Raw genomic sequence first — 21,809 nt, 5'->3', positions numbered from 1 at the left:
CTTTATTGAGTAAACAATGTGTGAAGAAACAAGCAGCAACACAATGGCGATGAGTGGCGCAGGGACCTTGACGGACAACACAGATGAAGGTGGTGAAGTGATGAATCCGCTGTTGATTGAGTGAAGTAATCCAGACACAGAACGAGGAACACAGCAACACCAAACGGAACACCGACTCATGAACACCAAACAGCAGCAAGGATCAGGAACGCCAACAGGAACGGTGAACAAGAGACAGCACATGAAGACATTAACAAACGATCTGACAATGGAGAGGAGAAACCGGTGAGTATTTGAAGGTGAGTTGATGAGCTGCAGCTGGTGCCGCTAACGAGACTCAGCTGTGTCGCTGATCAGCGGTAATGACTCGGTCACGCCCACACACACATGCACCCACACACACATAACAACAATGACACAAGACGAGAAGGAAACAATGAATTAGTGAACCATGACAATTACTGCGCATGCGTAAAACCACACAAAAGATGACTGATATGATTCAGATGGAAAAATAAATAAAGAAGTTATCGCGCAATTCTTCTGACAGGATAATTTTATTTAGTAAAATATCTCACCATTCACTGACGCGGTCCAGGTCGCACGCAGTCACCATATGTTTGGTCTAAAACGCTACTGCTCTCATGTATTACCGCAGGACAGCAAATGTGAGTAAATTCTGTCTTCTTTGCAGGACTGTGATATGAAGAGTGTGCAATGTAGAATATTTTTAGCAACCGTGTGAAAGTGAACAATACTGGTATTAACACGAATATCTATTGGTCATCGTTTTTAAATACCACCGGTTTCACAGTCCACACTACAACGTGAAAACAGCGTTTTCAAATGTATCCACTTTGGAGTGCGTTTTCAAAAAGATTCGTTTTCATTAATAAAAACGCCGTCTCAGTGTGGACGGAAGGCCAAAACGGAGAGAAAAATATGCGTTTTCAAACTAAAACGTATTACATGGCCTAAGTCTATCTACTGCTCCATTCACTCTTAAAAATAAAAGTCCTTTATTGGCATTTATGGTTTCATGAAGAACATTTAATATATTTAAAAATGTCAATATTTAAAAATGTCAAACTAGCAAGTCCATATATTCGTTTATGTCCAAGACATAATATGGTATATGGTCAGCCGAATATTGTTTACATATATTATAGACATCACTTCTGTTAGAAAAAATTTACCAATTTAGCATTGCATTAGACGAGCATGTCTAGCAAAGATGGATGAGAACTGCACTAGACTAAGAATATACTAATAATATATATGCATATTATTAGGATATTGGCTCTTTATTAGTAGCTACTTATACTTAGAAAAGTACATTAATGCCTTATTCTGCATGACCATATTCTACAGTCGAAAGTCATAGTTAATAGTAAGTTAATAGTGAGAATTGGACCCCATGTGTCAGGAAATAACGCAAATGCAAAAAAGTCAGTTTATTTATGAACAGACAATAGTCAAGCAAGATGGTCAGAATCGTAGGTAGAAGATGGTGAATGGCAGGCGTTGGCAGTGAGGTAGATAGTCCAACGAGAAATCCAGTGAAGTGATGCAGAGATAATCCAGACACGAACAGGGAGCTAAACAAATGGCACAGAGAACTGGAAACAAAACTGGACTGGGAGAAACAGCAGACATGAACACAAAAACGATCTGACAAAAGACAAGAGCAAACGCCACATTTAAAGGCAGTACTGACTAGCTTCAGGTGAGATGAGCTGATTAACACATCAGCTGAGAAGTGTTGCCCAGCAACGCCAGCCGCCAACAGGTGACAGAAAACACAACAAGACAAGCAAGATGAACACACAGACCTGCAAACCGTGACAACCTAATCTAAAGTGTGTTCGAATATTCTTCCACCGATCTTTGGAAATGTAAATGCCCAAGTAATGCTCCCTTTTAGAGAGTCAGTGGAGTGGATTTTTTTTACAAGCAAATGGGCTGATTCCTATAGTGGTAGCTGATTTTTTTTCTTTCTTTCTTACATTTTTTTTTATTTGTTTATTTGCTATATAACAGGCTTAAACAAAAACAATTCTGAAGCCATTTGAAATTAGAGGCAACCACTGCATTTTAATCATGCTCCAAACAAAGATGCTACACACATGTAGCATGAGCAGTTTTAAGTTGGCTTGAGAGAAAATGAGAAAAGTTGGCTCATAAATGAGATTGTTTAATTATAAGATTTAAAGTAAAAACAGAATGGTCTTACTATGGCTTTGTGAAATTATGCATATCTGAACGAAAACAGCAAATGGACTGAAAGAAAATGCAAATTCACTCTCTGACAGTAGGTGGCGCTTACATTTTCTTGGTTACTGCTGTCCACAAAGCAGCGCTGCACTTATAAACACTACTTTAAAGGCATTATACGGAGGTTAAAGGAAAAGAAAATGGCATCAACATTTTTTCCCATTCAGCCATTCTCATACAAACCCTCACCCTCAAATCTATATTTATATTTTTCTTCCAATATTTTGAGCATCACAAACAGTGAGCTTGCTTAGCCTATTTTCTGTGCTTTCCCCCCTTTTTCTTCAGCATGTCCCGTTTCTGTCCTGTGTTAACATCCTGTTTACAGGCTTTGTTATACTGTATTTCCACACAAATTACACTTTGGGAAATGATTGCAATGCAGTTTGTGTGCATGTGTGGATCAGAGGTCGGCCAAAATAAAACAAAAAAACAAACCGGCCAGTTCCGATTGATGGCTAGTCAACTGTTGCATACCTAGTCAAGGGTGAAATACCAACTGAGTTCAGACTAGGGCTGAACGATGAATCGAAATCGAATCACAATCAGCGTGCCATTTATATGACAAAAATAGTTTTTTGCGTGCATATGATACACATTTTATGGCATGTAATACGCACCCCTAATCCTACCCAATGGGTTTACAGTGCGTAGCATATGGACGCAAAAAACATTTTGGCGTTTAAATGGCACGAGAAATAAAATTTGTGGTATAGATACGCACTTTAATGAGATCGTGTTGCAATAACTGCACTTGTGCAGCTCAGACAATAAGTCTTTTTTGCTGTTGTTTTAATAGAAAAACATTTAAAGTAATTTGGAATTATTGGATCACTAGGAATTTCACTGTTTTCATTTTTGAGTGAAGTTTCTTGTTTTACCGGTAGGTCAATAATAAATAATAAAACAAAAAGAAACTAGATGAGGTAAAATAAACCATGCACTTGGGCTGGCATTCTCTTAATTTTTGCTTATAGGTGAAAGTGCAATAATTCTGCTGAAATGTAAAAATACATTTCTCAAATGACAACAATTGTTATGATTAGAATTTTGAGCAAAATAATCGGGAATTATCAATTTAACCATTATGCAGCATGACGAGTTTTCATTGACGAAATCTAGACTAAAATGCTCAGACATTGTTGACTAAAACTTGATTAAATAAAAATAGGACAAGGTTGAGTAAATATGATACCAACTAAAAAGTACATTTGACACAGGACTAAGACTAAATAAAAAATAAATAAAATAGCTGACAAAATGAACACTAATAGAAAGACACACTGCATCTGCTAGACTACAAAGTTGTGGAGGGGTCTACAGTTAAAAAGGCATCTTGTACTCCTTTAATTTAGAGTGTGTGCTGCACACTATTGAGAATGTTATCCGTGAATAGTACAGAAAATGTACTGTTGATATACAGAATTTTCCGTTTTAGAGTTGAATGTAACAGAAAATGTCCTGGTAATTTTCTGCCACACTACATTATCTGTTTTTTACGGAATTATTTTTTTACAGTGTAGAGCTGAAGCTTGACTTTACAAATTTAAAATGCAAATAAAATCGCAATCGCAATATCAGTCAGAAGAATCACAATTAGATATTTTTACCAAATCGCACAGCCCTAGTTCAGACTTATAAATGTATGTATTTTATCACATTGGTCTTGGCTCCAATCGCTACATTGCTGATCACGATTTTCCGTATTGATATATGCAGCCTTTGATGCAATTGAGCACGCAATTTTCACACACAACTCAGTCCAGATATTATAATCTAATCAACACATTTTATGCGTTTGAATAACTGAATTAGCCAGAGAGGCATATGTCATACTATCTTGAGACCTGATGTAAATTGATATTCAGTAGAAAACATTTTACAAAGAGAGGCTATTAGAATAAAAAACACAGGGAATGAGGTGTGTCCTGCAGTTGTATGGCTCGAACAATCTGCCATGTGACTGAGCTTGAGGTGTTGCTAATGGTCTGCAGTCATTTTAAGCTAATTAGAGTGTCTAAGTGTTTAACCCCCCTTGGGTTTATCACATTTTATTATGTTACAGCAGTGAACATTGTATTTAATTAAGAATATTTGGTACTCATGCTACAAAAGTGTTCATTATGTTTCACATGGTTTCACAATAAAGACAACATTGTACGGCAGAACACCCACACATTTTCAAGGAAACAGAGCAATAAAGAACTGGGAACATTCAACTCTAGTCTGAGACAAGGTCCTTTAAAAAAAAAAAAAAAGACCAGTCAGCAAAAGGGTAAAAGAAACACATATACCTTGAAGCACAGGGAACTCCTAAGTCATTAAAAAATATGGAACAAAATATGTTCATCCATCAAATCTTAGTGTCCAAGCAAGAAGGGCTGAGGTAAAGGGGGCCACCAAGAGGCCTGAATAAGCTGTGAAGGAGTTACGAACCTCCATAACTGAAATGGGAGATACTGTGCATGAGACAACAATAGTTCACAGCCTCCGTAAATTGGCTTGTGTGATGGGAATGGCAAAAAGAAAACTTTCTGTTGAGAACATTTCTTATCATGACTGGAGTTCATCCAAAGACATGTGAGAGATTCTATTTAGGGGAACATTCAATGGTGAGACCAAAATGGAAGTCTGTGAAATTTTGCGGTAGAAACCTCATGACAAAAATAAAGATAAAAAGTGTATTTTGTGAGGAAAACAATCTGCATTCTTATACACCGGGCCCATACATTATCTGGACACCTTAATAAAAATGTATGAATGTCATTGTTCCATCCATCCATCCATCCATTCTAATTACAGCAATATATATCATATTGTGAGTGTACTGTATTGACTTGTACTACAATGTCAAATGGTTCACTAACACCTTTCCATCAGCTGGATAAAAGTAACTGGAAAATACTTCAGTGAAGTTAGTCCTGAGAAAATGTATGGCATTTGTTTACTGAAATGTAGTGTACAAATACTTTTTGGGGCATCTGTAAGAACCATGTTGACTTTAAAGACAATTCATCTTGGAACAGGACAGCCATCCATAATTCAAGTCACAGTTCAATGACTTAAAACCAAAGAAAAATCAATTATCAAAACCCTGACCTCTGTCCAATTGTGCATTTGTGGAATGACCAAAAAAAATCTTTTTTTTTTTTTTTTTTATGTCCAACTTGATGGAGCTTAAGCAATTGCCTTAATTCCAGTATCACGTGTAGCAGTCGTAATTACTTAAAACGTCATCGTTCCCAGCTGTAACACAACTATATTTGACTGTTATTTTAATTTAGCCATTCATAAAAACTTGCATGAATCTCATCTTTTCACTTCCTGTGTAGACCACCACATACCTGTTTCTTCTTTTGACATAAGAACCTTTCTTTTCCTCCATCACTCAGCAACAAGACAAAAAAATTAAATGTGGTGTACACACAAATGTATTTTTGAGAATATGTTTCCATAGGTAGGCATGTGTTTTAAGTGTATGCGACTGTGCACATTATTAGTTCAGCTAAAGGGGTTTTCTGGATTTGTTTTTGCCTACTTTAGATTGTTTGTGTATGAAGCCAACTCGGCCTCGCTCAAACCGCCATTGTGGAGTCGATGTGAGGAGAAAGCTTTACAGAGGGAGCTGCTGTTTGCTGTGTGTTTCACATAACAATCTGCCTGGAGTCACAGATAAAAGAGACTTTCCAAACCCTCACGTATGTATGTATCCGGGTAAAAAACGCAAAAGCAATCCTTTATCCTCAACTCACACACTTCAGCTTCACTCTTTTTCACCTCTTAAGTAATCTAAAATAACAGTGTTGCCATAGTGTAGGTGACGAGCGCAGACAACGGAAATATTATATAAAAATGTTTAAAACACTCATTGATTTTAAGAATTCAAAAAAGTTAAACAAATACGTAATATTTGAATTCAGAAATGAAATTGTACTTTATTACCTCAAAAAAATTATATTTTAAAGCTCCAGTATGCGACTTTGGTATTTGACCACAAGAGGGCGCAGTTTCCAACAATAACAAAGGCGAAGCTTGATGACGCTATGAAGGAGGTGACGATGGGAGATGTCGTTTTTAATGCGTTTTCACCATCTAGCGATATATCTACATGGAATTAATGAATCATGATCACGGATGAGGTAATTTATTTGTTTTTGTATTACCTGTATGTCTGATCGTATTATTTTATGTCATCATAATTAATGAACTGCAAGGAACGTGAAATGTTATGCTATATTATCCCGTTACAACATACAGCTATTTGTCAAATGATTTGTTTGGTTAATGTTGTGCAGTTTTACGTTTTTATGGTTAATGCCGTGTTGTTTAACGTGTTCAAACCAATATCTAAAAGTAAATTTGAACGAACATTTGCAAGTAATGACTAAATATATTTTTTTAACATCATATCCGATTGTATTTAATTGTACTGCCATAATCTCGGTCACCACACGTGATAAAAAGCCTTACCAAAGTAAAAAGAGCAATATAGCTTTGTTTATAAGTGCTATTATTGACAGTTGCATGTCTTACCTGTCTATCAATACACTCGCGAGAGAGTCTCTGTCAAGTCCAAGATAGTCGCGCAGCTCTCTCCATCTCGAAAACGCCTGGCCGATATTTATCCGGGTTTTATTCCTCCGTTTGTCACACAGTCTGCGTGTATCAGAATATGGACGCTTCCGTTTTGTTGGCACTTCAATACTCGCCAAAGAGTTCGTGATCCATAACAGCTATAACCATACAGTCTATAGCTGTGTCCAAATTCAGGGTCTACATCCTTCGGAGTACTCATTTGAAGAATGTTACGTCACAGCACCGCGACGAAGGCTGTCCAAATTCGTAGGATCCTTCAAATGCGGCCCACAAATACGTCCTCCTTTTCCCCGAATTGGAAGGATGGGAGTGGTGGATCCAAGCGGCAACCTCCCCGTCTCTCCCTTGAAACCAACACGGAAGTGAGTTAAACTGTAATTCGTTGACTGGCCGCTTGAGGCTGTTGTCAGAAGTGAGTCAAATCTGTATCTCCCCCATGTTAAAATGACCAACTTTACAGCAGAAAAAAACGTGTTTAAAGCCTGGTGTCTGTATGTGGATTTGGTCTATACAGCTAATTTTGCCCTTCATAACAACTGTGAGGGGGGTGAATTATTTTATAACTCGTCCGTTTAGTTGATTAATATTTAAATTTAAGGGTGTGGCCAAGCCACTTGAGTGACAGATGGATTGCCGCTATCAGTGCTAGCCGTTTGTCTGCTGTTACTAGCAGTCACTTCACCTCAGCAATGTTAGCTGCTGAACTTGCCATCTCTGCAGTGTTTGTGCTTTTTTTCAGGATTATCATTTCATACAATTTTAATACTTGGGTAACGTTACAAAGCTCACGTCTTTGGATTCCGTCGTTATCGTTCGAGAGAACAACCAGCGCTGTATTTCAGTTGTTTTCCTCTGTGAACATGCACTAATGGATGTCTGACAATTTCGTTGCTTTTTGGGGTTTTCAAATTTAAAACGTCAATAAATGCTCGTTCGTTCTGCTCCCATGGAACAGATGGAATATAATATGCTTATGTAGGTTACCGTCAGATGAAATCATGCGGGCGTCGGCGCTTTCTCCGTCCGTGAATGAGCGCGGATTTTCTAGCGCATTTACTTGCACTTCAAAGGCAATATATCTATGGTTTAACGGTTAAACCATAACCCATTTGAGAGACGGCCAACATCAGAATTTAAAATGGACTGAATAAGCTCTCTACGAACTTGAGCAATGCCGCGCTGACGGACCGTGAAAGAGTGACGGACATGTATGCACATAAATCACTGTCACACACAAACACTCTCGAAGTAATACACAGTCTCACTTGTAGCCATGTCTTTTAACTATTATAATATTTCGAAGGGCAAAAATAGGAACGTTTAATTGGTTTTACATCATCAGCTAACTCGATCACGTCGAGCTAGGAGATTTCAGATAGCCAGGCCAGGCTCCTCAGCTCCACTCACGCCCCCCCCCCCCCCCCCGCCTGTTTGTCCATTTTCTGTTATCCGGGAGTGACGCCAGGCCAAGATGGCGACGGCCGGCTCCGCCCACTTTAGGCTTCAAAAATGCTCTTCAGAAACCTACGGGTGACGTCACGGACACTACGTCCATATTTTTTTACAGTCTATGGGTGGATCCTTTCCCGTCCTACCTATCCCATAATTCTTTTCGGCAGAGCGTAATGGCGGACGAAGCATGCGGTAGCGGAGTGGGAGAGGAGTATGCTTTTCGATGTAAGTTTTTTAAAAACTGGCTTTTCAAAAAAAAATATTTTTTCAGTGGTTGAAATTTTTTTTTTTTTTTTTTTTTATAAGGAATGGTCAAAGCTCAGGCTTGTCATGTATTTGGCTTTTCATTCTTGGATAAGAATTGTGAACACCCCCATACTGAGATATAATTTAATTTTCACATTAAATTAAATAAAGTTTTCTTATTGTGGGAAAAGCCTATTCTGTCATTGACCCGATTTTAGCAATAACAAAGATAACTGATGGATCCTTTATAATACATATGATATGGTACAACTACAGTGCAATGCAAATAGTAAATATAAGATAAAGTGAGAGGTAGGCTAATAGTAAATAGTTTAGTCAATAAAATAAACAAACAGTATACAGCAAATAAAATAGTAATGAAAAGTATAATTATATAATATAAGTACTAATATAATAATAATAAAAATAATAATATATTGATGATAGCATATAGTTTATGTATAATACTATAATAATAGCAATAGAATATGAGATATCAATTACAGAATATAGACAATAAAAAATAATAAGTTAAATAGTTACTATGAATAGTAAAATAATTTAACAGCATAACTATAATAGATTGATAATCGCAAGTGGTATATTATTATAATAACAATAATAAATAATGTAAATTTATACATTTTAACATATTATTACATAGGGTATATAAAATAAAATGACGCAACCCTGTCTCTTTTTGTTAAATTTCAGTTTTTAAAAGGTATAAGAAGCTACAAGTCAAGAAATAAAGTAAACGATTCAGTCAAACATACAGCAGGCTACACCGTTAAAGTTAAATAAGCCTAAATATATAAAGTTATGAAACTTCACTTTGCCCTCAGCCACAACAATCTGCCAAGGAACAAATTATAGATTAATGAAACCAAAGATCGCCTGTTAGATAAACACAAGACGAATTATTCTCACTAGACTGACAGCGGCGAACGTCTAGAAGCTCTAGCCGAGGCAAGGCTGTTCTCGGCGGGGTACATGAGCGCTGAGCGCCCGGTGATCCCTGGATCTCACAACTCCGAAACCGTCAGATAACATTTTTAAAATGGCGCTCTCTTTATAAATAAACCACAGATTTGAGCTTTAAACAACTACATTGTCTACTGAAAAACTCTTAAAACTACATTTCGTGACACAGTAACAGTAGTATTTTTAAATTTCGCGGCTATTGCCTTTCTCCTCTGAAAATATGTGAAAGAAGGGTAGGCTGTCCAAATTCACAAACACCGGCTTCCGGGCTTTGCGGTCGTCGGAGGACCCCTCCTCCTTCAACCGGGTAGGAAGGATCCTAAGGAGGATGTAGACCCTGAATTTGGACACAGCCTATGGCTATAACGCTTTAACCACCACTTCCGCATTTGACCATGCGATATTCCGGTGTGGTGGGTCATATTTTTTATTTTATTATTTTTTTATTCTTTGTCAGACGTCTTTATTGTTTATTGTGATAAGAAAAAAAAACTCAATAAAGTTGTTGTAAAAAAAATAAAATAATCTGGTGTGGTGGAATATCCGATCACATGGTCCACACCGGAAAAAAAGGATAGAGCGGACATTGCGTCACTGAGGCGCGACATTTCTTTTCCGGGACGGCCAGTTATTTAAAATCGGAATTTCTCTGAAATAAAAAATCTTTGGAGACTTTTGAGATATTGTAAGTACACAACTGGAGGAAATATATCACACTGTGCAAGTTATTTTCGGAAATTTTATTACAAAATTCCTACATATTGGAGCTTTAAGTAATAGCTTTTTCATTATTATAATATATTATATTATATTATATTATATTATATTATTATTATATTATATTATATTATTATTATATTATATTATATTATATCATATGTAATATAATATAATCTGTTTTTATTTAAAAAACATTATTTTGTATTATATTATCTATAAATATGTTATGTAATCTAATATATTTTTATACCCCACCTCTCTGAAATAAAATCAAATTAATTCATATTAGCATTGATTTAAAAAAAAAAAAGTTTTTAGTCGTAATCATATGACCTGTGATGGAAGCTATTTTACAACCACATATATTCCCAGCAAGACCCATGTAATAAATGGCCCAGTGGGGAAAAAAACTGTGTTGCTGACATGGCATTTCAGCAAATGGTTAAGAATGCATGTTTTTGCTGAGGCTATACAGTAGCTCCTTATCTTAAGCTCACACTGAGCACTTATGTGCAATATGTTACTTTTGATAGCAAATAACTACTTTATTGAGTACTGCTCTCAGTCAGATCATTTGTAAAACTAAAATTATCTTTCAGCATGGTTGAATTTTCTCTTTGTGAAGGTGTATCTCTTGAATGAATATTTAATGGATAAACTACAATGCTGAATTGGGGGAAAACCAATCAAGTAGGCCTAATTGCTTTAGTTTTGTGGTAAAGACAGAGCTGGAGACTTAGAGAGCTGTAGGCATTCCTATTGGTTGCTTGGCTGATTTCACCACAAGGGCCTAACCAAGCTATGCTAACCAGCCAAACATTGAACCCATTGCTGTACCTTTCTGTATAAGTACAGTATATATACTTATACAGAAAAGGGGATAGATTTTTACTGTTTTAAAATCATACTTTGGATCAACAAACTACTAGATAACCAGAGAAAACAAGCAGAAACTGAAGTACACTGATGTTTTCTACACAAATCCTCTTCTCTTGCTTCCCTTGTGAAGCTGAAGAAATATTGCCAGATCTGATTATGTGGTCATGACAGCCCGGAGGGAGTTGTTAAGTCAACCAATCAAAATAACTTTTGATGAGTGAGGATGCGGCTGAGTATGCTGAAGAGAGAGAGAGAAAGAGAGATGAAAAAAAGCGAGCGGCGGTGGGAAGCAGAGGGGGTGGGTATGGCATTGAACTGATCATCTGCCATTTATCAAGTAACCAGGGACTCAATATAAGTTTTCCTCTCTCGACAGAGTGGAAAGATGAATTGTGTAGGCCAGGCCAGATTCGCTGGTACTGAATAATAAACACTGCCTCAGGTAACCTAGCCGGCCCTCCTGCTGAGAGCACCAGTGCCTTGAGCACAGTGACCGCGGGTCTTTGTTTGAATAACTAATGCCCTTCTGCCATCTGGTTTCACCCTATCTTCAGATCACTCCTTCTTAACCAACTTATTCCTTGCTTTCGGTTTCTCTTGCTGACATACAGCATAAGAAAGTGACCAGAGCTCAAGCGTGAAATTCTGCATCTTGGGGTTCGATAAATGAAAATACTGCAGCTTCCAGTTTAAGAACAACATACGTTTGGTCTGTTTGATAGATGGAATCAGCCATTTCAGGGGCTTTTGTCAATAATCCTATTGTTTGCAATCTAAAACCCAAGGCTTTTATCATTATAAATGCCATGCAATCATGCACTTTTTGAGGTTAAGTTCAGTACGTCAATATGAAAAATTATGTGGCCATTTTTGTCATTGTCTTTCCTGTACAATGTTTCTGTTCTCTAATCATAACTGCTCTATTTTCCATCAATGCCATTTTTCATGATTATTCTTTTTTAGCTTCCAATTTTCGGCTCCTCCAGTTGGCACAACACAAACCTGTTCATTACACTTTCATCTAATGTGGTGCCATTTAAGCTGGATAAACTTAGTGATAGTTCACCCAAAATTTTAAATTCTGTCATTATTTACCTATAGCTACCATATGGCTTCAAATAACTTGGAAGACAGTGCACAAGGCACATGGACCACTTTTGTAATACTTTAAGTCCTTTTTGAAGCCGGAAGCTTTGTAATAGCCTGGAAAAGAGTGTGGCAAGCAGCAAGAGGGTGAGTAAATGATTTTGGGTGAACTTTGGTAGAAGTATAAGCAAATTCACTAAGTATTTGCCCTTGGCTCTGTGGGAAGATGTGTCCAAATCAATCGGCCCTACACCTGCCAATGTAACATGCAGGATTTTGACAAGTAATCGCAAAAGAAACTATCAATTCTGGATCCTCAATTTGATCCACTACAACAGTCTGATTTGTTTTGTGGTGACATTGAAGAATGCCTCAGCCTGGTCAAGAGAACCAACCTAAGTTATCCAATGAGTCTGGCTTCTTATCAACTGCTACTTCTGCTGTACTGAACTGACGAGTTATGAGATTTGCTATTTTTAGACCACCATAAATCTTTGGATCCCAAAGAGTAAATCAAGGCTTCAACTACAGGATTAACTTATAAACTAAATGACATAACATGTTTTCATTGTGTAGCATTCACATAGCATATATTTCCCCCCTGTTTTTCCTGGCTTTGTGGGATATCACAGCAAAGCTGCCTGACTTGTTTCCAAAAAAGGTGGTGGCTTTGTGTTCTCTGTGTGGCTTTCTTGGCTCGGTGTCCCACATTTCCAGGTGGTTTAAATGATTGGAAAGTGACCATGACTGTTTCATTGAGAAGTGAGGCATTGGTCCAACCATCTCAACGTAGAAACACAAATTGTTGCCGAAAACCGCTTTCTCAGTAACCTCTGAATTAGCCTACGCAAGGGACGGAACTTCCTCTAAATACACATTGACAATCTGGTTATGATCAACCATTCAAACACCATTTATTATATTCATTTTAATAATGAAGCTGTTCTTCCCATCATTTCTAATTAACTGGCTCTGCAAACCTTTATGCAAGCCAATGTGTTGTGGATTTTACAAATCAGAGGGATAACAATGCAGATATGTTTTCAGATGATCACGTTTTATGCCATTAATTTAACAGTAGTGCCTGTGTGAATGCAAATTCTGACCCCCATGCCAAAACCTGATTAAAGTGTCACATAATGAATGCACTCCGAATTTTTACACCTGAGTTGTATTTACATCAAACGAGTCATCATGTTCCAGGCGCAATGTTCAGGCCTTTACACATTTATCAAAAGGAGGGAATATAGACATTCATACCATAGGCAAATGACAAGGTTACGGTTGCTGGAGCATTCAATCATAGCCCCGAAATAAAACCCTGATGCTATTTTTCTTCATCCCTCAAATGTAAATAAAACGCATCCATCACCTTTCTGACAGCCATCAGTGGATAACTAACGGCCAGCATGATAATTTGTCAGGCAATCCCACACTGAGACCGGTAGAGTGGATTTAGGTCAGGCTTTGCAGCTGGTAATTTCAGCGGCTAAGTGTTTGGTTTCATTACACTTCAGAGTGCAACTGCAAGTGAGGCACTGGAGAGGGAATTTTCTGTAAAACACTTCTCAAATGTTCAAAAGCTTCAAAATGAAAGTCTCCTGACAGAGCCAGATTTAGACCTACCATCCATCTAGCCCAGAAATACTAATAATCAGTGTTGGGGAAAGTTACTTTTAACAGTAAGCCATTACAATATTGCGTTAAGGCCCATTCACACCAAGAACGATAACTATAAAGATAACGATAAAGATATAGTTCTAAAAATTGTTCTCCATATTAAAGAATAGCAGAGTTCACACCACAACTATAACGATAAAGATTTGAGGAACAATATCGTTGGGATCACTTTCAGAACGATTTTTTTCCAGCTGTCGAACGATAAAACACTGACAGCCAATCAGAATCCACTCGGATTCAAAGGGCTCGTGCATTTAAAATGTAGACGACATTGTGGAGAAGTTAATCGCAGAGGTACAGAAAAATCCAACAGTTTGACAAGCCTTTTCAAGGGGGTTTGCGGGCGTGCACATGCTTAGAATAAAAAGGCCGTTATCGTTCGTCGGTGTAGGCATATAGTTATCGTTATAGTTATTGTTCTTGGTGTGAACGGGCCTTTACTCCCTTAAAAAATGAACTAATTGCATTACAACACTACTTTTTATGAAAAGTAATATTACAATAATTTTGCATTTCTTTTTCTCATCTGGGCTGAGCTTGCTTGTTTGTTTTTTTATGAACAAAAAAGTTCTGTTTTTCACAAATTTAATTAGTGAAAAAAAAGATTCACCATTTTTCCTTTAATAAAAACAAGAAAAATGTAACTAATTTTGCTCAATAGTATGTTTGTATGGTACTACATTGGCATGTTGTCACTGTCACGTGACCTACCAGTGTCAGTTGCGTCTCTTTACTGATATTCACAAATCCTCTCCCATGGCCTCATGGGATAATAAAGTATCCATCGAATGCGCACTTCAGAATCGCGGCGGAGGTTAAAGGTCATTCAGGGACTTTTTGCTTACTATATTTCAAATACTATGTATTCTGGAAGACTATTATTTTTTGCCTTCTGTTTTTCAAATACTATGTATTCGGGCAAACTATTATTTTAGCATACTGTTTTTCGCATAATATATATTAGACAATTATTTGATTTTGCATGCAGCGACTGTCTTTATGAGTCACTTAATAATTGATTCAACCATTTTGTACAAAAACACTGATTCATTCAGGAACAAAAAAGTGTCTGTTTTTATGAGTGAATCATTGAATAATTCATTCAGCTGATTAATTCAGCAGTGAAACAAGTCTTTATGAGTGAATCATTGAATAATTTATTCAACAGATTTATTCAAATACATTGATTTGTCGGTAACAAAGCACGACTGTCTTCACGAGTGAATCGTTGGATAATTTATTCAACTGATTCATTTAAAATTACTGACAAAAAAAAGAAAAGCTGATTAATTTTTTCCAAAAGCTGATAAGTTTAAAACAGCTGATTCATTCAGGAGTGAAAGACCACAGTGTGTTGCTCTGAGAAGCTGTTAAAAACAGACAATATGGTGTTTAAATATCATAAAATGTTTTAACATCCAAACATTTACAGTACATATTTATCCCCTTAAAACTATATGACATCAACGCAGCTTCTCAATTTTCATAATACTGTATATGTACCTTGTCTTATTGTGCATGACTCGTCAGTCCTGGTTATTATGCAGAAGAAACACATTTCAATCACATTTTATTGTTTGTTTACAAAGCCCTCAATAATTTGCCCTCTTAGTATCCGAACGATTTGCTCTATCCGTATACTCCCTCTTGGACCCTGAGATCTTGCGATTTTGGTTTACTCTCTGTGCCTGGATTTAGACTCAATAAACAAGATGATCTTGCCTCTAAATCAATCGCTGGTCCAAAACTCTTGAACAGCCTACCTCTTCATATCAGATTAGCCCATCTATTTTTTGTTGTTGTATTGTATTGTATTGTATTGTATTGTATTGTATTGTATTGTATTGTATTGTATTGTATTGTATTGTGTTGTGTTGTGTTGTGTTGTGTTGTGTTGTGTTGTATGTTGTCTTTAAAAACACATAATTTGAAGCCATATATTCCATATTAAAGAGGTTAAACACTGTTAATAATATAAACAAACCCAACAATGACCTGTGAGTGTCTGTGATCCTGTGTTGTTTTAGAATACCTTGGAAAATGACACACAAAAGTTATTAGGCAAATTCAGGATGTAATTCTCACCCACAGATTAGCGCGAGAAGGAAGTGAAAACTGAGGAAGGTGGGAATAGAGAGAAAGGATGAATAAGCCGGAAAGCTTGCTTGTACCACCCCCTCACACTCCCACAGCCTCATCATCTTGCTTGAGGCTATTCCCCATCCTTTAGCAATATTAGTAGGTTTACAGAGAAGGAATCAAGTAGTTTCTTAGCACTTCTTCATCTCAATGGTAAATCTCTGAGGGACCAATCAACTCTTCAGTAATCCCACAGTTTGATATCAGAGACTCCTGCTATGAACGAGTCGATCATTCAATCATATGCCCTTACAAGTAGCCAGTCAGAGCTTACATGTTTCTACACATAAAATACGGCAAACAACCCCAAATCAATAATCTGTTTCCCCCCTCCACCTAATGATGATTTTTGTTCTCATAACAATATTATATCATACTAATGCTTAATTTCAACCTATTCAAAGGTTGCATGACTTAGAGTTGAGGTTAAAATTGGTTCTGTTTACTCGGGTGACTCAGGGTAATTTTGTTCAGAGTTTTTTTTTTAACGTTAACTTTAATTAACCCTCAGAGAGTCTTCGGTCACTTCTGACCGAAAAATTTTCTGTTTTGAATTTTAAAAAATCACAGCTTCATCGGAAGGTTATGATACTTGGTGACTTTTATGGCATTAGGTATGTGTATGCAAAAAAAAAATTGAAGTCATGATCCGAGCATGCTAAGTGGTTGTAAAAAAAATAGTCACACTCAGTGCCTTCGGTCAAAAATGACCGACCCATAGGAAATGAATGGGAAATTTACAAAAACACAAAAATTCTCTGAATTTTTGTCTGTACAATCTACAAATCGGCCACGATTCTAAAAAAAAGTACACCGCAGTAAAGGGGTGACACTCTACAACATCAAGAGTGCAAAAAATTCACACCCACCCACACACACACACATAGAAACACACTTTTATACACATACACACCAATAAATTCAGATTACAAAAAATCTGTTTTGAATTTTTAAAAATCACAGCTTCATTGGAATGTTACGAAACTTTATGACTTTTCTGGCATTAGGTATGTGAACACAGAAAAAAATTGAGGTAATGATCCGAGCATGCTAAGTGGTCGTAAAAAAAATAGTCACACTCATGGTCTTCGGTCAAAAATGACCCCCATAGGAAATGAATGGGAAATTGACAAAAACACAAAAATTCGCTACAAATCGGCCACGATGCAGAAAAACAGTGCTCAGCAATGAAGGGGTGAAACTCTAAAACATCAAGAGTGAAAAACATAACATAATTAATAATTATAATTAATATATATATATATATATAATTAATATAATAATTATTAAAATTATTAAAATAATAATTAATAAAATGTTATAAACCTTGGCAAAAAGTATTATTTGAGAATTTCTAAAAAAATACAATCAATCCACATCTTAAAAGTAAGTAATTTGGTCCAAAAACAACTAGAATCCACAAGCATCTCCATTTAGAGCTATTACAGGCATCTAGTGGTAAACCCATGCAATAACATGATTTATTTAATTTTATGTTTAATAAATTGATTTATTTTTTTTATTTTTTATTTTTTTTCTGAAAGCCTAGTCTCTATTTTAACCGAAAATACCGCATAAAAAAATAAAAATAAAAAATAATAATAATTTAAAAAAAAAACATTATTTTCAATGGCAAAAAATGGACTATAAATATTGCATAAATATTAATAAGTTCAATCAAATTGTCTCAAAATACTAATTTAAAAAGAATAAATATTATAGAACAAAAATAAATTGCATTGGTTTTTACTGGGATGGAGGAAGTTTCATTTTTAGGTGTCCGGTCAGTTCTGACCGGGAAGGCACTGAGTGTGACTGCTAAACGAAGACTCTCTGAGGGTTAATATAATGTTTGGCATTATTTGCATGTTCCAGTGTGTCCCTGTAGTGAAAACTAAATGGTATGTCGAGGCCTTGCAACTACTGCCTACTCACTGCAATTTATTGATTATTATTATTTTATATTTATTTACACTGAATGTTTCTCTCGTTATGTGATGCCAGAGTTGTAGAATAAAACCCATTTGTTTGCTAAGGGTGATCCTGTTAAAAAAAAGGCTGAAACATGTGTTACTTTTAGTGTAGGGTTAATGCTAAAGAACTGATTGGTGTAAGTGCAAACTGCTTAGTTTACAGCTGTTAAATCAACTGGAATTTGGCCTGAAATGCTCTCAAAGCATATAATCGTCAGAAGCCGACTGCATAATTCCTCAACAAAGACTCATGACGCAAAATCAAGATTATTGTTGCTTAGTGCTTCTCTGTTCCTGTGCTTAACGAAGGGGAGATTGAAGCTTTGGGGTAAGCTTTGTCAGTATTTACCTGCAAATTAAGGGAATATATTATAAATACTATTATACATTTTTTATGATGTTAACTATTTCCCCGCCATTGACGCAAATTTCTGTCATTGATGAGAAAACGCTTTCTGTGTTTTCACTGTTGTACGGCAGGGGGCGCTATTACACATCTTCTGAAAGAGGATCATATGCATATGTAAAATAACGCGATCATCAACATTAAAGGGACACCAGGCAAGCCTGAGTGTTTTTTCTCTACGAAGCTCCCCCTTGTGTATGGTAGTAAATGCTTTCAAAAACTTTCTTTCAAAAACGAACTGTTGTCTCTCCCCCCTCGCCACGAGCAACCCAGCTGATCTGCTGTCAAGCCAGCTGAGCAGAGGAACCGGCTAGTTCAAAACCAGTTATGTCTACCGAGGCAAGTAAAGCAATATTTTCTTTCCAACTGATGGTGATTTTTTTTTTATTGTTTTGTCATGCATACTAGTATTTTTACCGTGAACGAGGTATATGAACGAGGCTACCTACTGCTTTCGTGTTTGTTTGTTTTTGGGAGAATGGGCATGAGCATAAAATATATATATTGGAGGCTAATATTTGTCTAAAGTTATATTAGCAAGGTCTATAAGTTCATCTGGTAGAATGACGGTTTACTTTGCTTGTCTAAGAAAACATCAGAACGTTTTGTCTAGCTCGATCATGATATGTGCAACATGTTTATTGCCTATTATCAGACGCGTTGACTTAGTGACATAAAATAAAAGTGTAAGTTACACAAATAAAACCGACAGAGGAACGGCCAAACAACTACAGAAATCAAACGTGTTTGCTAATGACAATGCTAACATCAAAGTTATAGTATCTAGCGTACTAGTAAGCCCGTAACAGACAGCGATCATAATAAAAACCTTTACAGACAACAGCAAACATCCTGAGGTCGCAATTACTTGAAATTTAAATATTAAACACAGTTTATTCCAAAGATACTTGCAAGTGCAACAGCAAGAAGGCCAGGTCAGCATCCGTTTTGCAGGCTTCTGTTTCTCTCAGTTCTCGCCATTCTGAAAAAGCCGGTCCGATATTTACTCGAGTCTGACTTCTTGCTCGGTCAGTCTCCCGTTTCCTCTTTCGTTGGTCCTCCGACAAAGATTTCCTAGCTTTCTGCTTCTTTTTTACAGGCTCAGCCATAACTCAATCTATCGTTGTCCTTTGCTTATAGCTAGCCGGTGCTTGAATGGGGGCGTGTACGTGACGTGTGCAGTGCCGTCAAGCAATTCGTTACATCGCGAGACCTGATATCACGCTATACTTCCTGACGGCGAGGCCGCCGACCCACCGGCCCAAAGTTGCAAGTGAGTTTTTTCCGCTCTCGGGGGGTGTGAAACCACCACCATTCAAACCTAAATAAGTAATATAACCATTCCACTGACTCCAAAGCTGTTCAGTTAAAAACTTAATTAGAGCACCTTTAAACAGCATATAAATCAAAACTGCCTAATGTTACTGAATGAAATATCGGCCCAGGACGATAGGACTCTGCAAGCATTAGGGGGAGTTGATGGACTTTATCTACTCCATCTATGTTTTGATCATCTTTCTGAATCCGATCTGGATGTAGTTTTTGACAAAAACACTTTTTGCTCAAAATGTTGCTTTTTTTAATGAAACTTACCCCCATTCAATTGTTGTTAAAAAAATGTTGTTTGTTTGTTTGTTTGTTTAAAAGCAGAGGGTCTGTTATTTCTTTTGATATATTGCATCATCAGATATCCATACAACAAAATAATCGGGGCTATAAAACTTTTGTGAAATTGATCAAAACGCTGGTGGTGGCTGGCAGCTTTTTTTTTAAAGAATGCTGGTGGGGAAAGAGCTAATATTTTTATTTGAAATTTACATTCGAATAAACAAATTCCCCAATGATTCAGTTTACCCCATAACACATGGCACAGCTTTTTCCCAACACTCTACATTCAGCTGGTGTATTGAAATGTTGACCTTTTGGATGTTTCTATTCTTTTTATGATTAGTGAGAATGTAACATGTAGCCTTTATGAACTTATTTAGCAATTACTTAACTTGCCAAAAATGTATCAAAAGTTTAGAAACACTTTGGAATCCATGTGTACTTCTCTAATGAAGGGAATCTTTTTTTCATGCCAATGTGGCCTCAGGCTTGCTGTTAGCAAGCTTTAGGCATAAGCTTTGAAGCAACCTATCAAACATATCATGACTTTTGACATAAAAAAGCCCAGACTGCAGTACAAGTACAGTTCTCATCACATGTTTATAGTCTAAACATCAAGACTGTCAACGTTCCCCTGATACGATCAGCAAATCCTGGGCAGAGTGACAACAGTGCTAACTCAGCATGCTATACCAATGCACTCCTGGACACTAGGAATTTAATATTGTCTTTACAGTTGCCACTGAGGCAATAATGAGATGTTTAATTGAACAACAAACAGTTATCTCTACAGGAAGTATCGAAGTATCACTTTCTGAGTGGTGGTTCTGCATGTAATGTTTTTTGACTATTTGATTTCAATTTAATATTGACAGTATTACAATTCTTATAACATTTATATGAAGTTGAGCTTTGAATTTCGACTTTTACAGTAAAGCTGACGTCCTTGAGAATACCCTGTGGAAACTGTTCTCAGGACTGCGAAGTGGAGTAGCATGGATAAAGACAAAGCACTTGAGTCTTATAAAGAGATTTGTGGTTAACCAAGCACCCGGATGAGATGCTGATCTAAGGGCCATTTTTCCTGCTTATCAACCTGCCTTAGCTTCATGCATGGAAGTATGCTGCTACACGAGCAACCAAACCCTCTGTGTGCAGCATGGGTCATTAATGCACAGCTGTATTTAAAGAATAATCAAATTTAGCAGAATACTAGTCAGCTCTCTGAATGAAGAATAAGAAAAGCGTTACGCATAAACTACGCATCTGAAAAGCATCCCAAAAGGTGACATTTCTCCTCAAATGAAAAAATATGTTCGAATTTTCCAAAAATATAACCCTCCCGGATGTGTTAATGACTATTTATAGTAAATGCTTTGAATATACAAACCAAAGCTTTGCAGCAGAGGGCATGGATTAACTCAACAAAGATACCAATTGCCATGGTAACCAATTCATTCACTGATGAGCAGCAGGTTATTATAGATGTTAGAAAACCAATATTTGTATCCAGATTTTGTAGACACAACATCATTGAATTTCTTGCAGTTCTGGGATACTAGGTAAAACATTTGTCGTATGGTGTGTGTCTCTTCACCTTTATGACTGAATACACATTTTAATAATCACTGAACAACTACAAAGGCAAAAATGATTCATAACACCCATCAGAATACTATCTGTTTGTATACTCAATTGTTGTTTTTGAAGATGCACCCTTGGTTTTCATCATATTTGCTTCAATTTAATTATTCATTTACTGCATT

Source organism: Scardinius erythrophthalmus (genome assembly GCF_964197995.2).
Source record: "Scardinius erythrophthalmus genome assembly, chromosome: 18".
In the NCBI taxonomy this organism is placed as follows: Eukaryota; Metazoa; Chordata; class Actinopteri; order Cypriniformes; family Leuciscidae; genus Scardinius; species Scardinius erythrophthalmus.
Note: the sequence above shows the minus strand (reverse complement) of the source record.